Below are 22,798 nucleotides of genomic sequence, written 5' to 3' on the forward strand. Positions count from 1 at the left end.
GATGTTGTTTTGCATAAGGAATGAAAGTTGCTGAAGTGCTGAGCGTAAGTAAAAGTGATGTAATACAGATTCCAGATGAGGTAACAAATGCTGCAGTTATAAACACAGATTTTTGTAACAGTACCGCAAAATTGCAACGAGGAGACGAAGTTAATTATGAACTGAAGTGCAAGATTTGGAAGAAGATAGAACATTTGACAGCTGATGAACAGAAGATTTTAGCACCTGTTTTGCTGGAGAATGCATATTTATTCTGAGAACGTGCAAATTTACCTGTCACTCCTTTAGTTCAGCATCGTATTCATACAGGGAATGCAGCACCAATCATACAGAACCTTACTGAATACCATTTAGTCAAAGAGAGCTGGTAGAAGACATGATTAAAGAACAATTAGAAGCTGGAATTATAAAACCAAGAGACCCTTCAGACCCACCATGGTGTTTGCCTGTTGTAATTGTAAAGAAGAAATCAATTTCTGGAGAACCACAGTTCTGTTTTTGTGTTGATTACCGATCTTTGAATGCTGTGACCCAACATTTACCCTTACCAAATTTAATGCAAACCTTGGATTACTTGGCCACATGTTAAATTTTTTCAGTATGTCATTTAACAAGTGGTTATCACCAGTTAACAGTGCATCCAGATGATCAATCGAAAACTTCATTTGTAACTGCAACAGAAGTATACAAGTATCTTCGTATGCCATTTGGACTTCGTAATGCTAGAGCTACATTTCAATGCCTGATGGATTCAGTTTTATGAGGGCTCACCCCAACACAAGCACTTGTTTACCTCGATGTAATAATTTTTGGTGAAAACATCAAGCACATACTGAGAGACTACAAGCTGTTTTTGAGCTTATAAGAAATGCAAACCTGTCCTTATCAATAGATAAATGTCATTTTGCACAAAGTAAGGTTAACTACCTTGGTCATGTTGTAACCAATGAAGGTGTTTGACCTGATCCAAAGTTAATTGAAGATGTAAAGAATTTTTCTGAACCACAGAATTTGAAAGAACTACAATCATTCTTGGGATTGACAAATTTCTACAGACAATTTATAGCTGGTTATGCGAATATAGCATGTCTAATGACACAGCTACTGAAGAAAGGAGCCAACAGAATGCAAAAATGCAATTTAAGAACTTAAAACTGCTCTAACCACAGTCCCAGTGTTAGCCTATCCAGATTTCAGTACACCTTTTATTCTTTCAAAAGATGCATCCAATTTTTCCATAGGTGCAATCTTGTCTCAAGAAGCTGATGGTCATGAACATCCAATCTCTTTTGCTTCCAGGCAATTAAACAAAGCAGAATGTAATTATACTACTACTGAGAAGAAGCTTTGTGCTTTGGTTTTTGGTATAACACATAACGGATGTTTCTTAACAGGAAGAGAATTTACAGTTATTACAGACCATGCTGCACTTAAATGGTTATTGAACTTAAAGGATCCAAGTTCCAGGTTAACAAGATGGGCATTAAGACTGAGTGAGTACCAATTTAAGGTTATTCACTGACCTGGTAAACAACATGTGAATGCTGATGCAATGAGTTGAAAAGTCAATGTTTCTGTTACAATAAGTCAAGAAGAAGAGCTAAGGGCAGCTCAAGAAGAAGATCCATAATGCAGATTATGGAAAAATGACCAACGTTTTGTCGAAATCAATGGATTATTGTACAAAATCACTAGTAAAGGTAACCACCTAGTTATTCAAGAAAGCATGAAAGAACGAATCATGAGAGAACAACATGATTCTTTGTCATCAGGACATTGCAATAAAAAAGCAGCAAACATTAAAACAGCTCAAATGTTTTGGTGACCAAGCCACAAATCTGATGTTTTTGTGTTTGTTTCACAATGTGATTCCTGTAACAGACAGAATAATATAGAAAAAAGTAGAGCACCATTGCAAGAACTGCCAGAGACAAGTGAACTGTTTGAAAGAGTATGACTAGATGTTGTGGGACTGTTGCCTAAGACTAAAGATGGAAACAAATACATATTGTCAATGTTAGATCATTTCTTTAGATATCTTCTCACGATACTAACACCTGATCAAAGTGCTGAGACTATAGCTAAAGTTTTTGTAAAAGAATGGATTCTTATGTTTGGATCACCATTAAGTATAATTAGTGATCAAGGAACGAATTTTATGAATGAATTACTTAAACAGACTCATAAGCTCATGCAAATAACTTAGTTAAGGACTACACCAGCGCACCCTGACTAAAATGGAAGAGTCGAGCGAGCCCACAGAACAATTATTAAAATGGTTAGCCATTATGTGGGCAGCAAACACGACAATTGGGATGTCTGTTTACCGTACTTGGTAAGTTTTTACAATTCCAAGATTCACAGCTCAACTGGCCTAAGTCCATATGAGATTGTCTACAGAAGAAGAATGCATTCACCCTTGGACTTTGCATGATTAACTGCCAGAATTAGCAATGAACATGTAAGGGATCTAGAACGCAAACTAAAGGAATCATGGAGGGGAGTGAAACAGTGAAATCATCAATCCTTTCTTCAGCAAGCAAGACAACATGACTGCCAAGCAGCAGTGCCACAGTATCGAGTTGGAGATCTTGTGTATCTGAGCAACGTGGTGTTAAAGAAGAGTCAAGTCAAAAAGTTTGAGAAGTTTTGGAAAGGACCATATCCAATCTTGGAGGTGTTGTCGCCACTCACTCTTAAGCTCCAATTGCCCTTTCGTTCGACTGTCATTTCATGTCAATCGTGTAAAGCCATTTCTGCATAGATTTCCTGTATCATCGCAAGACAATGAGGACCGACCAAGAGGCAGACCCGCTGTTCTCAAACCCAGGAAGCGAGAATTGCAAGGTCACAGTCCACACTTCAAGGCCGAGGCATCGCCACGTTCTGAGAGATCCTGTTCCAGACACCCCTACAATCTGTGTAAATGTGTGTATTGGGTGAGAGTGCAATGCGTGTGTATTTCAGTCATGTGCTCATGTGAATGTGTTGTGAAAATTTAGTATTGAAGCTATTACACGAGTGCACAAGTGAAACTAAACCTTTTATTCCACAGGTTACCACAAGCAACTCATTTATTTTATGTTCCTTGTTAACTCTAGTATTTGGAACTGATTAACCATGTTTATTTTTATTCTAATGTTTGCTATGATAGTGTATTCTACCAACACTGTAGTAATAGCACCACAGAGTACAGGTGTTTTGTTTGAACAACGGTCAGACATGGTAGTTTCAACAAGTAATGCAAAACTTGTACTCAAGTACAATCTGAGTAAAATCCAGCAACAGTTCAATTCTGTAAAGAAGCAAATTGATCTAATTCATTCTGTTAAGGGTAATGATACAATTTTGGAAACGGGTACATCTTGATATAATAACTAGATCACAGCCAAAATGCAGGTAGAGTCTACATTTGCTAATTATGAACAAGAGATTTACTGTTTTTTAAGGCTTTTGCCACACAAAACTTTAATTAGGTGTAAACGTGCCTGGTTTGAATTTGGAGGGAGTATCCTTCATACTGTATTTGGTATTTTAACTAGTTGAGATCTACTGGAAGTTAAAGGCAAAATATTAGCTCTTGAACAACAGTCCAGTATAAATTCAACTAACATCTCTAATTGATCTAAGGACTGATGACAAATTTTCTTCACACTTAAAGAATATGGTAGCCACAAGTAGGCTAAATCTCAATTTTGATCAGTATACAAGAATTACAGCAACCTCTGCAACATGTATTGACAACATTGTAAGTAGTTATAATTATTATGTAAAGGAAAAGTTTCTTCTAGATCTAAGAGTATCAGACCATAAAGCACTATTTGTATCACTACCAAAGCAAAATTCAGTCGGCACAACAAAAAGATGTAGAAATTTCAGTCAAGAAAATGTGGAAGTATTTTGCAAAAAACTAAGTCGAACCAAGTGGACAGTCAGCAAACACACTTCCACAAGTGACAATTACAATAACTTTTTAACTGAATTCTTGGGTATATTCAATGAATGCTTCCCATTTGTAACAGTGAGGATCAGGTCCCAAAAAAGTAGATCCTGGGTAAGAAAAGGAATTAGAGTGTCTAGTGCTACTAAGAGGAAACTGCATATGGAGGCATAAGTAAATCAAAGCCCTCAATTTGTTAAGTATGTAAGCACATACAAAAGAACATTCGACAAATAGTAAAACTAGCAAAACATACTGTGAATAATAACTTGATTTCAAATACAAAAAACAAATCGAAAGCTGTTTGGTCTGTTATAAGAAGTGAAGTTGGCAGTGAGGCAGAGAGAAAATGACCTTCTAAAATAGTGATAAATGGTAGAGCTGTTACAGAACCCAGTGCCATTTGTGAATCATTCAATTACATTTTCATAAACTGTTACAAATTTGGTGACTGTTCACCACCAAAAACAAAGCCCAATATGACAGACAGCAATTGCCCATGTTTTAAGTTTTCTCATGTTTCCATCTTAGATGTCATCAAAATCATAATGTCCCTAAAAAATTCAAAATCTGCGGGGTAGGATGAAGTCCCCACTGAAATAATAAAAATAGTCTGACACAGTATTGCATATCCACTCTCTTTCATAATCAACTAATCTTTTGCTGAGGGATGTTTCCCAGATCGATTAAAATATGCAGAAGTTCTGCCCATACATAAAAAAGGCAAACAAGATGAATTGGACAACTATAGGCCAATCTCACTGTTACCAATTTTCTCAAAAATATTTGAGAGAGCTGCATGTGATCAGATCGAAAATCACAATTCATCTAACAGCATTATCTTAGGCAATCAATATGGCTTCAGAAAAAGCTGCAGCACAATCCATGCAATAAATGAATTAGTCACACAAGTCAGCAGATGTCTTGATGATAGAAGGTGTGTGTCATCTTTTGTGAGCTGTCCAAAGCCTTCGACACAGTAAATCATGACCTGCTTCTCCAAAAATTGGCACGCTATGGTTTTCAAGGCAAATCTCTTAGCTGGATGTCATCATACTTGGCAACCAGAAAACAAAGAGTACTTATTAACATCAATGGCAAGAAATTTCTCTCTGGCTGGACACACACACACACACACACACACACACACACACACACACACACACACACACACACACACTCAATTAGGTGTTCCACAAGGTTCAATATTAGGGCCACTACTTTTTCTGTATTATATTAATGATATGCCATGTCAGGTCCAGTCTGGTACTATCCTCTATGCAGATGACTCAACAACTGTAGTCTGTTGTAAAAATCAGGTAGACCTAATTCGTCATATTGAACAAACACTTGGGGAAGTGGAGGCATGGGTCAAAAACAATAACTTGACATTAAATTTTACAAAAACAGAAATTGTTCATTTCACCACAAAACAATCTGCACAGTCTATAAGTGAAATAAAGTGTATGGACAAAAAATTAGAGACTGCAGACTGTGTCAAATTCCTTGGTGTATTAGTCAATAAAAGCCTGTTATGGAGTCACCATGTGGACAATATACTGAGTCGACTGAATAGCCTTGTATATATTATGAATATCTTGTATAGTATTACTGATTTAGCTGTAAGAAAAACTGTATATAATGTGTATTTTGTTTCAGTCATTAGGTATAGTATAATTTTCTGGGGATCTGAAGAAAACAAATTTACTTAGAACTTTTAGACTACAAAAAAGAATCATCCGAACAATGGTGGAAGCAAAACTAAAGCAACATTGCAAACCCTTATTTGTAAAACTAGATCTAATGAGCATTCCAAGCATATACATCAATGAAACTCTCACTTTCATGAAAAGAAACCCACAACTTTTTGAGGGCAACTTCTTCTTGCATCAATATGATACTAGATATAGAACGAGCTACATGTTACCTACCTACTGTTTAAAATCATATGAAAAAACCCCATACTACATGGGCATGAAATTTGTAAATAACATATGGAAAGATATGGATGACCCAAATGTAAAAGGTACCAAAAGAGACCTGGAAAAATATCTGAAAGATAAATGTTACTACAGTGTAGAAGATTATGTGAATGGCCACAATGCATTATTATTGTAATTAAAATACTTCTTTGATTTTGTTACACGATATATATTATTAGTTTATTGTCTATTTTTAGTATTATTATATATAGTGTAAGACTGACAAGTGACCTATGTCACAATCTTTGATTGTATAAGGCATGTTATGTGATAATAAAAATTGAATTGAATTGAATTGCAATTATGATATTAAAGAATATGCAAAGAACCATTACTAACCACACAGTTTTCATTGAACAGACTGTAAAGCAATTTAACTGACATATCCATGCAATTTGCAATGAAATGAATGCAAAAATCCCAGAACTATTCCAAGGATTAAATGCTGTGAGTGCACACTTGGATTTAAACACTCTTTTGTTAAGGATTATTGGGAGTTTATCAAATGTTAGAATCGATGCTCTTAACTTAAGAATAGCCTTAGAAAGTAGTTCAGAACAATTTCTACAGCTCCTTCTATTAATTGAATGAAAGCTACAGGGTGTTTCAAAAATGACCGGTATATTTGAAACGGCAATAAAAACTAAACGAGCAGCGATAGAAATACACCGTTTGTTGCAATATGCTTGGGACAACAGTACATTTTCAGGAGGACAAACTTTCGAAATTACAGTAGTTACAATTTTCAACAACAGATGGCGCTGCAAGTGATGTGTAAGATATAGAAGACAACGCAGTCTGTGGGTGCGCCATTCTGTACGTCGTCTTTCTGCTGTAAGAGTGTGCTGTTCACAACGTGCAAGTGTGCTGTAGACAACATGGTTTATTCCTTAGAACAGAGGATTTTTCTGGTGTTGGAATTCCACCGCCTAGAACACAGTGTTGTTGCAGCAAGACGAAGTTTTCAACGGAGGTTTAATGTAACCAAAGGACCGAGAAGCGATACAATAAAGGATCTGTTTGAAAAATTTCAACGGACTGGGAACGTGACGGATGAACGTGCTGGAAAGGCAACCACAGAGGGCAACGCGCAGCTAGTGCAGCAGGTGATCCAACAGCGGCCTCGGGTTTCCGTTCGCCGTGTTGCAGCTGCGGTCCAAATGACGCCAACGTCCACGTATCGTCTCATGCGCCAGAGTTTACACCTCTATCCATACAAAATTCAAACGCGGCAACCCCTCAGCGCCGCTACCATTGCTGCACGAGAGACATTCGCTAACGATATAGTGCACAGGATTGATGACGGCGATATGCATGTGGGCAGCATTTGGTTTACTGACGAAGTTTATTTTTACCTGGACGGCTTCGTCAATAAACAGAACTGGCGCATATGGGGAACCGAAAAGCCCCATGTTGCAGTCCCATCGTCCCTGCATCCTCAAAAAGTACTAGTCTGGGCCGCCATTTCTTCCAAAGGAATCATTGGCCCATTTTTCAGATCCGAAACGATTACTGCATCACGCTATCTGGACATTCTTCGTGAATTTGTGGCGGTACAAACTGCCTTAGACGACACTGCGAACACCTCGTGGTTTATGCAAGATGGTGCCTGGCCACATCGCACGGCCGACGTCTTTAATTTCCTGAATGAATATTTCGATGATCGTGTGATTGCTTTGGGCTATCCGAAACATACAGGAGGCGGCGTGGATTGGCCTCCCTATTCGCCAGACATGAACCCCTGTGACTTCTTTCTGTGGGGACACTTGAAAGACCAGGTGTACCGCCAGAATCCAGAAACAATTGAACAGCTGAAGCAGTACATCTCATCTGCATGTGAAGCCATTCCGCCAGACACGTTGTCAAAGATTTCGGGTAATTTCATTCAGAGACTACGCCGTATTATTGCTACGCATGGTGGATATGTGGAAAATATCGTACTATAGAGTTTCCCAGACCGCAGCGCCATCTGCTGTTGAAAATTGTAACTACTGTAATTTCGAAAGTTTGTCTGCCTGAAAATGTACTGTTGTCCCAAGCATATTGCAACAAACGGTGTATTTCTATCGCTGCTCGTTTAGTTTTTATTGCCGTTTCAAATATACCGGTCATTTTTGAAACACCCTGTAGATGCAACATATACTAAGATTTACCCTGTTAACACACAATTTATGTGCTTACTACAAGTTAACCACCACATGCGCTTTAATTATTGAAGATGAATTAACTGTTATTGTTTCCATACCCATTGCTAGATCAAAGTATAATTTAGAAATGAATAAGATTTATACTTACCCTGTGAAATGGAGACAGGCAGGTATTCATGTAAAGTACATACTAAATGATTATCTACTGATAAGCAAGGATCGAAGATATTTCATGTCCCTAAAAGAAAATGATTTGCATATGTGTAAATGTAGTCATAAGTTAATCTGCCCTGAATCAGCAGCATTCTTAGATAGTAGAGTGTACAACTGCGAGAAAGAATTGTTTATGAATCATACCAAGAGATGACTGCCCTAGAATTTTAACGCATCTTTATCACCCATTTCTTAAACAATGTTCTGAAGGTATAATTTTCTCATTTAACTCCACCCTTGACATCACATTTACATGTAAAAATTATGATATGCCTGAGCTACTCTTTACACTCAAATTGAATAATAGTGGCTTAATCTTGAATGCCACACATTGTGATTTATCATGTGAACTATTTGATATGCTTAGTGTATTGCCAACTACATTTCATGAAAGTGGACATTTGCCATTAACGAGAATGTTATCTGTTTATTACAATGATTCATACATATTAACATATGGAAAGCATTCCTTATCAAGTTTTACTGAAGAGAATGATTTAATTCAGGATGTCCATGAAAATGTAATTTCTTCCAATAATGAGTTAAACTTCATTGAAGCAGCAAATAGAATTAAGTCCTTCAATTCATCCAGTAATGTTAATGCATACTTGATTGTCACAATTGTGTTTTTATTGCTTTTACTAATTTGTCTTTTGTCAACAGCATTTGTTATGTATGAAATTGTCATCCTGAAAGCTCGCTTCTCTGTACCGAACGTTACTGTGTCTGCAAATGAAATACATGTTGCAATGCCACAAACGGTGAAATAGATTCATAATGCCCAGGAGGTCATTTTGAGCCACCTACGGTTGCTCTTTTTCTCTGAGGAGAGTGATGTAAGAGTCTATGGGTTTGTACATAGCTGTACAGTAGGTAACACGTGCTCGCCAGCTGACCTATCTTGCTATGCTGACAATTTACTTGGTCAATAGACATCCAGCTGCAGTGCGCCACAGGGGAGTATGCAACTGGCTGCTGTTGGTAGCACGCTGATATAACTAGTGCGACCTCAGGCACGAATATGTCTTTTTTCTTAGCTCACCATGGAGCCTTTCGATACGACCGTAATTATCCTGTTTAGGATGTCAGACACAGTGATCATGGGTGCGTGTCATGTGTGTGTTTTATAATCAGTCTTTTGTTAATAAACTGTTTAAACTTACTTATCGGTGCTTGCCTATTTCTCTACCTCAAGGACCCACTGCTTACAAATCGTGACAAATATTTCATGGAATTATCATGCAGGGGCAACAACACAAACAACCTCCTTATACCCTCTACTTAATATTATTCTGTCACAATCATCTTTCCTTGTACTACAGAAGAAGTGTGAAATGTTATTTGCCCAAACGACATGTAACACTTCATATTCTCCCACTTAAAGGAAAGACATCGGGACCTCTCACAGTCTCAAAAAGAAATTTAATTTCTCTTTAACATACATCTATGAACAACCTAATTACTTAAAAGCACTTGATACTATTTTCTTCTTTAAAAGGGAATAAACTTTATTTGTAATAACAAGTCATTTTAGTTTTGTTGATTCATTTTAGTTAAACTACGCTTTGTGTGTGTGTGTGTGTGTATTACATGAGGAGTTGTTTGTCAGGTATATGCCTGCTATTTGGCCTCTAGAGACAAATCTCAGTACAAGCTTTAGTGAACAAACATGAAACATTCCTGCTCCAACCATTTTCATCTCCACTATCAGGTAAATCCATTCGATTATAGAACTAGTTTGCTTCATATTGTGACCATCACTCATTATACAGCTTCTCTATTCACTGCACTTACACTGTGTCAAACCTGTATACTATTATAAATGTGGATGTACCCTTATTTCCCCAAAAGAGCATGTGGTACAGCTAATTTCCTCAGTGGATTCACCATACCAAGATATAGACCATTTTTTCTAAGGATCTTTCTAACTTTACCTCTCTCCTACCAACAGTAAATGGTACAGGTCATTCCTACCATAGTTTCACCACACTGAGATATAGGCCATTCCTCCTACAGACCCGCCTATCCTTTTCCTCTCCTACACCTCATTTGTTACTTGGGTATGCCCCATCTTAACTTCGTCAGTCAACATAGTTACCAGCCCCCTTTAACTATATTTTCTCACTCTAAATGATCCGTAATTGCTTTCTGCTGACATTACCTAATTGTTCTCTGTCCAAATATCTTAACTCCTCTCTTCTAAGGTTTTTTTCTTACTTTTGTTTGTAATTGTATTGTATTGTATTTTTTTATTGGTCCTGTTGTCTACATAGCAGCTTATGCATAAGACATTGAACAAGTCAAGTTATAAATAGACAGGCTGAAAGTCATTTCAAGGCATACATATTTAAGGTTACAATAATACACTTTACACATAAGTATTTATATAACACATTTCATAAATTTAAATATTCTTCAATGGAGTAAAAGCAGTGATGCTGTAAATATGACTTTAGAGATTTTCCAAATGTATTGACCTCAGTGATAGCTTTTATGTTTTCAAAAGTCTGTTATAAATCTTAACTCCCATGTGAAAAGTACCTTTTTGGCACAGTGCTGTGCTGATTTGAGTCATATGTAAGTTTCTGTTTTGCCTGGTAAAGTGATCATGTATATCACCGTTTTTTTGCAGTCTCCAGTCCTTGCCTATTACATTTACTTTAAAGAGCAAAAGGGTTTCCATAATGTATACACATGGTAATAGAGGAATACCAGAGTTCTTAAACAGGGGTTTACAAGAGTCTCTAGGCTTGCACCCAAACAAGATTCTTATGGCCCTTTTTTGTAATTTAAGAATGCTATTAGCTGTTTTGGAGTTTCCCCAGAAGGTGACCCCATATCTAAGACGAGAATGAAAGTATGCATGATATGCATGCAATACTATTTTCTCACTACAGCATGATTTTAATGAACAAAGAAGGTAACATGTTTTGCTCAGTTCTGCATTGAGATATTCAATATGCTTATTCCATCTGATGTTACTCTGCAGCCAAAGTCCTAAGAATTTGGCTTCAGTATTGTTACCAACTGGTTCATCACTGATAGAGACTGATGGGATAAAAATGTCCTTGTTAAGAACATTGTGGAATTTTAGAGCAATGGTTTTCTTACTGTTTATTACAAGCTGATTACTCTGTGCCCAGCTGCCAAGTTGTTTCGTGACCGTGTTTACTGTCTGCTGTAACTGTTAATCGTCGTCTCCTTTTAGTATAATCGTGGTGTCATCTGCAAATATGATTGTTTTGCATGCATCACCATTTAAGCTTAGATCATTTATGTACAGAAGAAACAGAAGGGGTCCCATTACTGATCCTTGAGGTACACCACATTTAATTTGTTTATAGTCAGATAAGTGATTAGATACAGTTTTTAGTTCAATATTTGTGTGCTTGATGCACACTGCCTGCTTATGATTAGTCAGGAAGGAACTGATCCACTTGTTGGACAGACCTCAAATACCGTATCTTTCAAGCTTTGATAGCAGAATTTTATGGTCCACCATGTCAAAAGCTTTTGAAAAGTCAATAAATACTCCTATTGTTTCCTGTTGTAACATATATAACATCAGTACACATACTTCTTATGCATATGTATCTTCCTTTCTACTTATGGATAATCATAGGTCATCCTTTACTTTCTTATAATTACTAGATTGTTACATTCCATCCTGGATTTTTCATTGTTTGTTTATAATCACTTGATTTACACAATACAAAAGTTACTAGTTATTCAGCCTTCTCATTCTCTTGTTAACTCTTCATATCTTGCTTCTGAATCAGGTATGCACTTTAGCATGCCATCAGTTTGTCTTGCCTTCTATCCCCTACAATATGTGGCATGGCTAACATGTGTCACTTTCTATTACTGTCATATGATAATGGAGCTAAAATCGCTCTTATTCGTGGCTTTTTAAGTACAACATGTACATCATAAATCTTCAGAATTTTCCTTGAAATGTTAGTTCATAGTTAAGTTTATTAACTAAGTTCAGGGCTATCTTCATAAATGTACTAATGCAATTATTATTGGATAAACATTAGATGCCATGCATACAGCTGTCAGTGTTGTATTTATTCCTCTTTTTTAATTCTGTAGAAGCGATAGTAGAAGGAATAATATCAATAAAATGTAATAAATTATTCAATGAAGATAAAAACTGCCCCCAAGGAAACTACGATAGAAATACAGAAAAAGTGTAACTCAGAAGGCTTGTGGTCATCAATCCACAGAATTTGCAAATGGCGTGAACTCTCCTAGGGCCTTAAATCTTTTTAATTATATTTATATTGTATAATCCTTTACTGTGCCCTGTATCAGGGTCTATTACATATACTGTTTTTGGATGTGGTATATTCTGAACTTTGAAAGGTCCATTGTAAAGCTGAAAAAATTTACTCATTTCCTTTTTTAAATTCTAGTTATGATGAAAATCGTGTACTAACATCAAACCATTTATTTGAATGGTTGGTACAATAGCCTTATCATTAAAAGTTCTGACTCTTTTTTTGTGTCTGTGTGATCAGATTCTCTTGTACCATTTCTTGCAACTTTTCCGGGTCAAGTTCTGGTGAAATTGGTCATGTAAACAGTTCTAATAAGGGCTCTCTTATAACGGTTTTATTTATAATTTCTACAGGAGCTAAACCTGTTGACATATGTGGTAATTCATTAAGGATTTCTTGAAATTCATGAACTAGTTGTGCCCAGGTAGTGTGCCTCGTAGAACAGTACGTTTTACACAGTCATCCTAATTTCTTCATAACACACTTGCATGAACTAGTTTGTGGGCTACACTTGGAGATACTTATGTGTGTTTTCCTTCCTAAACCAAGAATTCTTTAAAATTATGGCTAATAAATTGTGACCTATTATCAGTTAATAGACATCATAGTTTACATCTTAAAAATACTCTTGCAGATAATGCATTACATGGTGTTTGCTTGTTTAATGGTATATGTTCCAACAAATTCAGCACCTTCCTTAACAAGAATGTTAGTATTAAGTGATTCTGCTTTCTCCTGTACTGTAGAATTTACAAATTTGTATAACCGTTCCCCCAGATTACATATTTCTCTAAATTCTTTGCACAATTCTTTACACACTCATTCACCTGTGAGATTTGCTCTTTAACCTGGTAGAATTCTCTAAAGGTAAATTGACCTATTTTGTTCGTATTACCATCTAATCATTTGAATTGCTCTTTTACTTCCTTGTGAACTACTCGCATTGTTTATTGATCTCATCCTTCAACTCATGAGTCAACTGGATGAAAGTACTTGCAATGTTAGTTAATTTAGCTTCTATTTCCTGTTTGACATGCTCTGTCATCTCTAATTTTAGTTCTCCTTTTGTATTTTCTACTTTGACAGACAGTTCATTACTTTTAGACTCTACTTTATAGATAGTTCCTTAATATTAGAATCCATCTCATCAGATAATTTCTTGATATTAGAATCTACTTTGTCAGATCATTCCTTAACATTAGTATCTACTTAGTCAGATAATTCATTCCTAGTGTGAGACAGTTTCTTATTTGTTGAATCTACTTTGTCAGTTAATTTCTTAAAATCTGAATTCATTTCATCAGACTGTTGTTTCCATAAACCATTAACCCATCTGGAGCCTCCGTGGCCATTTTTCTAGTTATGACTGGCATACAATACAAACATTCTCTGTTATGTACCTTCTATTTCCGCACAGTTTTCTTAAACATGATAACTCTGAAGCACTGTGTTACTGTCTGGATGAAAAAAGTTTTCAAATAGGTTTTCTGTATTTTACGAACAACTCACCCTTTCCAATGAACTGCACTCTCATGTCATGTAACTGATGCAACTGCATGTCCATGGCCATGTATCGCGATGATTTGCACCACCCGCTTCTGCCGATATCTTGAACACAGTGACAAGTAGACTGCACTGTGTCATACAGCAGCACCCCTGCAGTTTTGCTCAGCTACTACTGTAATGTCAAGATTCAAAATCTTCTTTGGCAAACCCACCATAAATCCTTCTCAACCTAACCGGCCGAGAAATTACTGAGTCATAGTTAAAACATTCCTTTATTCATGTGTTGACATTGTTTACTTGACTCATGAAGTTGCCACCATACTTGTACCACAATTGTATAAGTATGGTTTGTCTTCAGATTTCACTAATTGTTCTGATATTTCCTTTCGCTTTCTTCTTAATGGACTGTTACAGAATTTTATGTCCATTCACTTATAGCTTCTACTTTTCTTCAATCCTCATTCCTCTTAGCCATGCTGTGATTTATTACTCATTGAATTTTGAGCTTTTGCAAATTCACAGTTCTTTATTTTCTGCTTTTTGCTACAATGTTCCGCATCCAGTTTGCTACATGCTACATGTCCTGTACACTGGGGGCCAAATGAAGTGTGGTTCTTGTCAGTTTAGGGTTTTAGGTAACTGCTGGCTTCCTTCTTTTAGCTGAAGCACAGCCACAACACTTCATAAGATCTGTCACCTGATGTAATGCCTGATGTATTTACCTTTTTCTTTTAATCCAATTGCTGTAGTTGACACTCTTGCAATAGAGGTCCCACTAATCAGTGCCCCGGAAAGCCCATGTGTAGCGGAGGAACGGCTTGACTTCAACACATTCTGCATCTGTTACTGGAGCAAAAGAAGGTAACCTCTAGTCATATCACAATAAAAGAATATCCACTACGTTCCTTTTACAAACATACATTTCCATGAATGGGTGTACTATTGAATTTGAATAGAATGCAACGTTCCTACAACATATACCTCAAAGGCTCAACATGACAATTCAGATTACAATGTATATCATTCATCACAAAACCACCTTGTCTTTTGTTTTCATTCTTGGGGAGCGCTGTTGCTCTTTGACAGTCCAGCCACTTCCAAGTGATGATGCCAAAACATAAAAGTAGCTGCCCACAGCAGGTGAAGTGATTTATTTGTCACCATCTCTAACCTTTTTCTTGTATTCCACACCTCCCATTTCATGTCTGCACATACGAAAATAAACATCCCCGCACATGATATATTCTGCCACTTACTCCCTACTTAATATCATTCTGTGATGATCATTTTTCCTCATTCTACACAAGGAATATGAAGTGTCCTTTGCCCAAACTGCATGTAACACTTCACAACGAGGTTGTAGTTGGAATTTTATTGCACTCTATTAGCGCTCACTGAAGCTGAAATTGTTTCCTTGCAATGGCAATTGAAAGGTTTCTGTCAGCAAATAACAATGACATAATCATGTCCGTGTTGACTTTAAGGAAGAGTTTATAGCTGAAAGCGAATTGTCTAGGAAGAGATTCCTTCATCAGCCTGCCATTCCCTGTACTGTTCTTCAACAACGAGGAAATCATCGACTAACACATTCTCTGGTTGAGAAGGGTGCCCATCGAGTCATACTCAAAGATATGGCTCTCATTCAACGTACCCAATGCACTAATGTTGTCTTGGGCAATGTGCATATTGGCATCTGTGTGGGCAGTAGTGTTGTCAGCTGTACTGGAGGTATCACATAGTATCCATGCAGGCTTGAGCTGATTCACTATAACAGTTGTCAGTTTTCTGTGGAGTAGAATATCAAAGGTGTCGTCCCTCCACTTTATCATTCTGTGGGGGACAGAATAAGATAGTTACAAGGCATAATGGTCTGTGTCACCCCTCAGCATGACGACTCAGTCCTTTACAGCTTGATGAACAAATATTTTGTGTGATCCATGTTCCTGCAGTGGTGGTATCCTGTGGTGTGCAATGTGCTGCTTAACCTCGCTGATGAGTATAAGCAGTTGCTAGTTCATTGGTAGTTGTGTTGGTGATACTACTTTTGCTTGTAGTGTGAGGGGTTAAGCACACAGGATTTCTGCTGGGAGGTGTGGAGGTCTTACCGATACACTAAACACACACCTAAGAGCACCCACAGCAAGGTTTCCATCCAATCACCTCCATGACACATAAGTGCTGTTATAAGGGTGCAGTGCCGGTGCTACAGTAAGCCGTCACTTTGACTGTGAAATGCTGTGTTTCGGAAGTACTGAACACTGCACAAGTTGCAGAGCTAGGCGAAGAGTGCTGATTTTAATTGGCAGCCTTGGTCAGTCATGATAGAGGCAGGCCAACCAAAATTAGAAATACATAAGCAAACAGATGCCATCATTGTGACGGAAGCCTTCTGATTCAGGGAGGGGCCCATCAAGATCCAGGTGAACATGTAGCAAGCGGACTTGGGTATCAAATAATGGCTGTGTTTTGGGTGTGCATGATGGCCTACTTTAGAACACTGTCAGGCTGTACAAGCTTGGATGCATCAAGTTGAAATAATTCTGTGACACTAATAACATGAAAAAAAATCACTCCAATATAATAGTACTCTAATATTGTATTCAACAAAGAACATGCATTTGAATTATTATCCTAAGAATTATTAACTGTTAAACAAAACACTTTAGAATTACATTTTATTATCTACTCACTACTTCAATTAATCATGGATTTATTATTTAAACAAATAAATTTATTCTTTATAGATCAAACTTATTCAGAAAGAAATATGAAAACAGACACTAAATTTATAATATTCTTATCATGGCTATCACTTGGGGGCTACCCCCCTTCCTCAGATTTTAACCAAAATGAAGTGTTATACAATCATTTATGGAGAATAACATAACAACCCTTATAGCAATTATAGTAGTACTAACTATTATTACACTTTGTTATTATGTACAAATTATATTTTCAGCACTCATTATATCATACACTGATAACTCATGATCAATAAAAATTAAGTCCCAAAAATCAAGATTCATTCTTCCTAGAACAGTAATAATTTCAACAATACAATTAATTTCAACATCAACCTTAATTTCACTATACTAAGAACTTAAGTTAATTAAACTACTAACCTTCAAAGTCGTAGTTAAAAGAATGATCCCTTACGCCTTAGTAAAAATTTACAGCTTTAGAATTACAGTCTAGAATCATAATTGAATATAAGACCAATGATGATAAGAGAGAAAGTATCTCATAAATAGATTTACAGCCTACCACCTATAACGTAAGCTATCTTACTGTAAAAATGATTATTCTCAATAAAGCATAAGGACAATGCTACTTTATATTTTCTATCTGGTGCAGGAGCAGGATTAGTAGGAACATCAATAAGAATACTTATTCATGTCGAATTATGACAACCCAGATCTCTAATTGGAGATGTAGTTGTAGTGGTCTTCAGTCCTGAGACTGGTTTGATGCAGCCCTCCCCGCTACTCTATCCTGTGCAAGCTTCTTCATCTCCCAGTACCTACTGCAACCTACATCCTTCTGAATCTGTGTAGTGTATTCATCCCTTAGTCTCCCTTTACGATTTTTACCCTCCACACTGCCCTCCAATGCTAAATTGGTGATCCCTTGATGCCTCAGAATATGCCCTACCAACCAATCACTTCTTCTAGCCAAGTTGTGCTACAAATTTCTCTTCTCTCCAATTCTATTCAGTACCTCCTCATTAGTTATGTGATCTACCCATCTAATCTTGAGCATTCCACCACATTTCGAAATCTTCTATTCTCTTCTCGTCTAAACTATTTATCGTCCATGTTTCACTTCCATACATGGCTACACTCCATACAAATACTTTCAGAAACGACATCCTGACACTTAAATCTATACTCGATGTTAACAAATTTCTCTTCTTCAGAAACGCTTTCCTTGCCATTGCCAGTCTACATTTTATATCCTCTCTACTTCAACCATCATCAGTTATTTTGCTCCCCAAATAGCAAAACTCATTTACTACTTTGCTACTATAAGTGTATCATTTCCTAATCTAATTCCCACAGCATCACCTGATTTAATTTAACTACATTCCATTATCCTCATTTTGGTTTTGTTGATGTTCATTTTGTATCCTCCTTTCAAGACACTGTCCATTCGGTTCAGCTGCTCTTCCAGGCCCTTTGCTGTCTCTGACAGAATTACAATGTCATTGACAAACCTCAAAGTTTTGATTTCTTCTCCATGGATTTTAATTACTACTCCAAATTATTCTTCTACTCTGAATTTTTCTTTTGTTTCCTTTACTGCTTGCTCAATATACTGATTGAATAACTTGAGGATAGGCTACATCCCTGTCTCACTCCCTTCCCAACCACTGCTTCCCTTTCATGTCCCTCAACTCTTATAACTGCCATCTGGTTTCTGTATAAATTGTAAATAGCCTTTCACTCCCTGTATTTTACCCCTGCCACCTTCAGAATTTGAAAGAGAGTATTCCAGTCAACATTGTCAAAAGCTTTCTCTAAGTCTACAAATGCTAGAAATGTAGGTTTGCCCTTCCTTAATCTATCTTCTAAGATAAGTCGCATGGCCAGTATTGCCTCAAGTGTTACAATATTTCTACAGAATCCAAACTGATCTTCTCCGAGTTCAACTTCTACCAGTTTTTCCATTCGTCTGTAAGGAATTCGTTATAGTATTTTGCAGCCGTGACTTATTAAACTGATAGGTTGGTAATTTTCACATCTATCAACACCTGCTTTCTTTGGGATTGGAATTATTATATTCTTCTTGAAGTCTGAGGGTATTTTGCCTGTCTCATACATCTTGCTCACCAGATGGTGGAGTTTTCTCAGGACTGGCTCTCCCAAGGCTGTCAGTAGTTCTAATGGAATGTTCAGGCCTTTCAGTGCTCTGTCAAACTCTTCAGGCAGTATCATATCTCCCATTTCAGCTTCATCTACACCCCCTTCCATTTTCATAATATTGTCCTGAAGTACCTCCCCCTTGTATAGACCCTCTATATACTCCTTCCACCTTTCTGCTTTCCCTTCTTTGCTTAGAACTGGGTTTCCATCTGAGCTCTTTATATTCATACAAGTGATCAAGTCTAAAATGTTGTTATTACAGCCCACACATTTGTAATAATTTTCTTTACAGTAATACCTATTATAATTTGTGGATTTGGTAATTGACTTGTACCATTAATAATTGGAGCATCAAGCATAGCATTTCCCTGAATAAATAATACAAGTTTTTGATTACTACCACCTTCATTAACCCTTCTTCTTACATCTTCTATAGTAAATAATGGCACTGGTACAGGATGAACAGTTTACCCCTCACTAGCAGTGGTTATTGTCCTTGGAGGGGCCTCAATAGACTAAGCAATTTTCTCATTAGACTCAGCAGGTGTTTCATCCATTCTTGAGGCAATAAATTTTATTACAACAGCAATTAATATTTGATCAGAAAGTATAACTTCAAATTAAACACAGTTATTTGTTTGATCTGTTGCTATTAGAGATCTTCTTCTTTCGTTTACTGTTCCAGCGGGTGCTATTACTATTCCATTAACTGACTGAATCCTAAATACATCATTCTTTGACCCAGCAGGAGGGAGAGATCCTCTTGTATATCAACACCTATTCTGATTCTTTGGCCATCCAGAGGCCTATATTTTATTTTTACCAGAATTTGGTATTATTTCACATATTGTACGTCAGGACAGAGGAAAAATTGAATCATTCAGAACACTAGGTATAATTTATGGTATGCTATCAATTGGACTAATAAGATTCATCATATGAGCACATCGTAGATGTCCACAGCTCGTGGTCTAGTGGCTGGTGTTGCTGTCTTTGGATCATGGGGTCTCTGGTTTGATTCCCAGCTGGGTTGGGGATTTTCTCTGCCTGGGGACTGGGTGTTTGTCCTCATCATTTCATCATCATCATCATCATCATCATCATCATCATTCGTGACAGTGGCTAGATTGGATTATGAAAAAACTGGACTGTGTAAAAATAGGGACTTTGTATGGGTGCTGATGAATGCGCAATTGAGTGCCCCACAAACCAAACATCATCATCAACATCATATATGTACAGTAGAAATGGATGTCAATATTTGAGTATATTTTACATCAGCAACAATAATTATTGCCATACCAACAGTAATTAAGATATTCAGATGACTAGCAGCATTATATGGAATGATGTTAAAGTTTGACCCTGCATTACTATCAGCTCCAGGATTTATTTTCTTATTCACGACTGAATGAATGGAAATGAGGTTACAGCATTGTGGACCAGGAGTCCCGCATTTGGGGAAGTTTGGCCGCCGAGGGCAAGTACATATTGCATTCAACACCACATTGGGTGACTTGCACATCGGAGATGGGAATGAAATGATGATGAGGGGAACACGACTCCCAGTCCCTGAGTGGAGAAAATCTCCTTCCTCAGCCGGGAATCGAACCGGGGCCCCTTGGCGTGGCATTCCGTCGTGCTGACCACTCAGCTAATGGGGGGTGGACACAACTGGACTGCAAAATAATCACTCTGCAGAGCACAGTTACTCAAACTACCAGTAATTTCTGGATTTTAATATGGCATATTAGTGCAGTAGATTTAAGCTCTACAAATATAGGTTTAATATTTTATTAGAAAAATTTTAATAGCAACGTGATCAAATTTATCCTTTAAAGGCAGAGCTTCACATTAATGGAGCAATTATCACCCTTCCACGACCATACCAAAGTTGTACTATTATTAATTACAGTAATTGTACATTGTGCTCTTAACTACATACTATTCAATGCCTATACAAACTCAAATATAATTCATTGACACTTAATTGAAACTACTGAACAGCGTTACCAGCTATTACTCTAATTTTTATTGCATTACCTTCATTACGCTTACTGTATTTACTTGATGATTCAATAGATGCAATAACCACACTTAAAACAATTGGATGACAATGATACTGAAGATATGAGTTTTCGGACTTTATAGATGCAGAATTTGACACCTATACAACTCCATAACAAGACCTGGAAAAGGATGGATTCCGACTATTGAATGTAGATAATTGAATAATTTTACCTATAAATAAACAAGTGCAAGTAACAAGAGCTTCAGATGGTCTTCACCCACGAGTAGTGTCTACTTTAGGAGTTAAAATTGATGCCACATTTGAACAAATAAACTGAGGAACACTTACAATAAATTGGCTGGGATTATTTTTTGGTCAATGCTCAGAAATTTTTGAATGCAAATCATAGGTTTATACCAACTGTAATTGAAAGAACTTCAGTGAACTTATTCATCAAATGATTATCTAAGATAATCTGAGGAGTTAGTTAAAATATAGCAGCAGAGTGTCAATCAAAATGAACTAATTAATTAAGTCAAACAATGGTAAATCCAGGATGGAATGTCATATTATTATAACTAAATAATTAGTACACCTTGAAACATCAGATGACTGAAAGTAAGGAATGGTCACTTAAACCAAAGAATAGTAAACTAACATCTACATCTGATGGGGAACTATTAATCTAAATCCCTCAAATACTGTCACTTATATGATTCTCCCTATTTATTATATACTCAGCCACTTTGATTTTATTTAACCAAATAAACTTTTTCTCTTTTAAACATAACCTTAATAAAGGAGCAGAAAAAAGAACAGTTGAAATAAAATACCTAACCTGAAAATGAAAAATTTATTCTCAATATCTGACCCATCTACTAATGTCTTTAATCTGTTATTAAATTGAACTAGAATATTCTTAGGACTAATACTAATTCCATCATTGTTCTGACTCACACCATCACAGATTAATATCACTTGAAATAAATTAAATTTAAACTTACACAATGAATTCAAAACCTTATTAGGACCCAAATCATTTAATGGAACAACATTCATCTTTATTTCAATTTTTATTATAATACAATTTAATAAATTCATAGGACTATTTCCATATATTTTTACCATAACAAGACACCTAGCATTAACATTTGCAATTGCCTTACCTACATGACTAAGATTTTTATCATTTGGATGAATTAATCACACCAATTTAGAGCCACATTTCACGTCTGGCCACACGTGTGGCAGCCCATGCAGTAAGCTGAAAATAGCCTTCGGCATAATGAATGGGACAAGGGGTATGAGACAGTTCTGTGACATGACACACAAAACTTGTGCTTATGAACCAGCAATAGTGCAAGATTTGATTTGCAAGTCAGTTGTGGTGTTGCCTAGGAGGCTGAGTAGTTGTGTCTCCTGTAATTCTGCCTTGGCCAGCTCATCACAGTCAGTATCCATTGAGAGAGTATTGATCTAGGAGAGATAATCTACAACAATGGTGCCTCCACCTTGAAGATGTCAGACATCAATTGAAAACAGTACAATATAATCTAGATGCCGAAAGTACCACAAGCAGCAGTCTTTTGATAAGTTTGGATGGAGTCTACCAGAAATGGGTGAGTATCATAGATGGTAAGTGCTCTGCCATCATAATTATCTCTGACACGGTGCATCACTTCATACACTGTGAAAAATTCTCTATCGTAGGCCGACCACTTATGCTGCGAATCAGTTATTTCCTTAGAGAAAAATTTAGCTGTTAGTGTACATCTGCTATTGTCTGCTGTAGCAGCATGCCAATGGCAGAAGCACTCACACTAGAATGATCAATAGAAGGTTGGTTAGAAGGGA

Source organism: Schistocerca americana, chromosome 5 (assembly GCF_021461395.2).
Source record: "Schistocerca americana isolate TAMUIC-IGC-003095 chromosome 5, iqSchAmer2.1, whole genome shotgun sequence".
In the NCBI taxonomy this organism is placed as follows: Eukaryota; Metazoa; Arthropoda; class Insecta; order Orthoptera; family Acrididae; genus Schistocerca; species Schistocerca americana.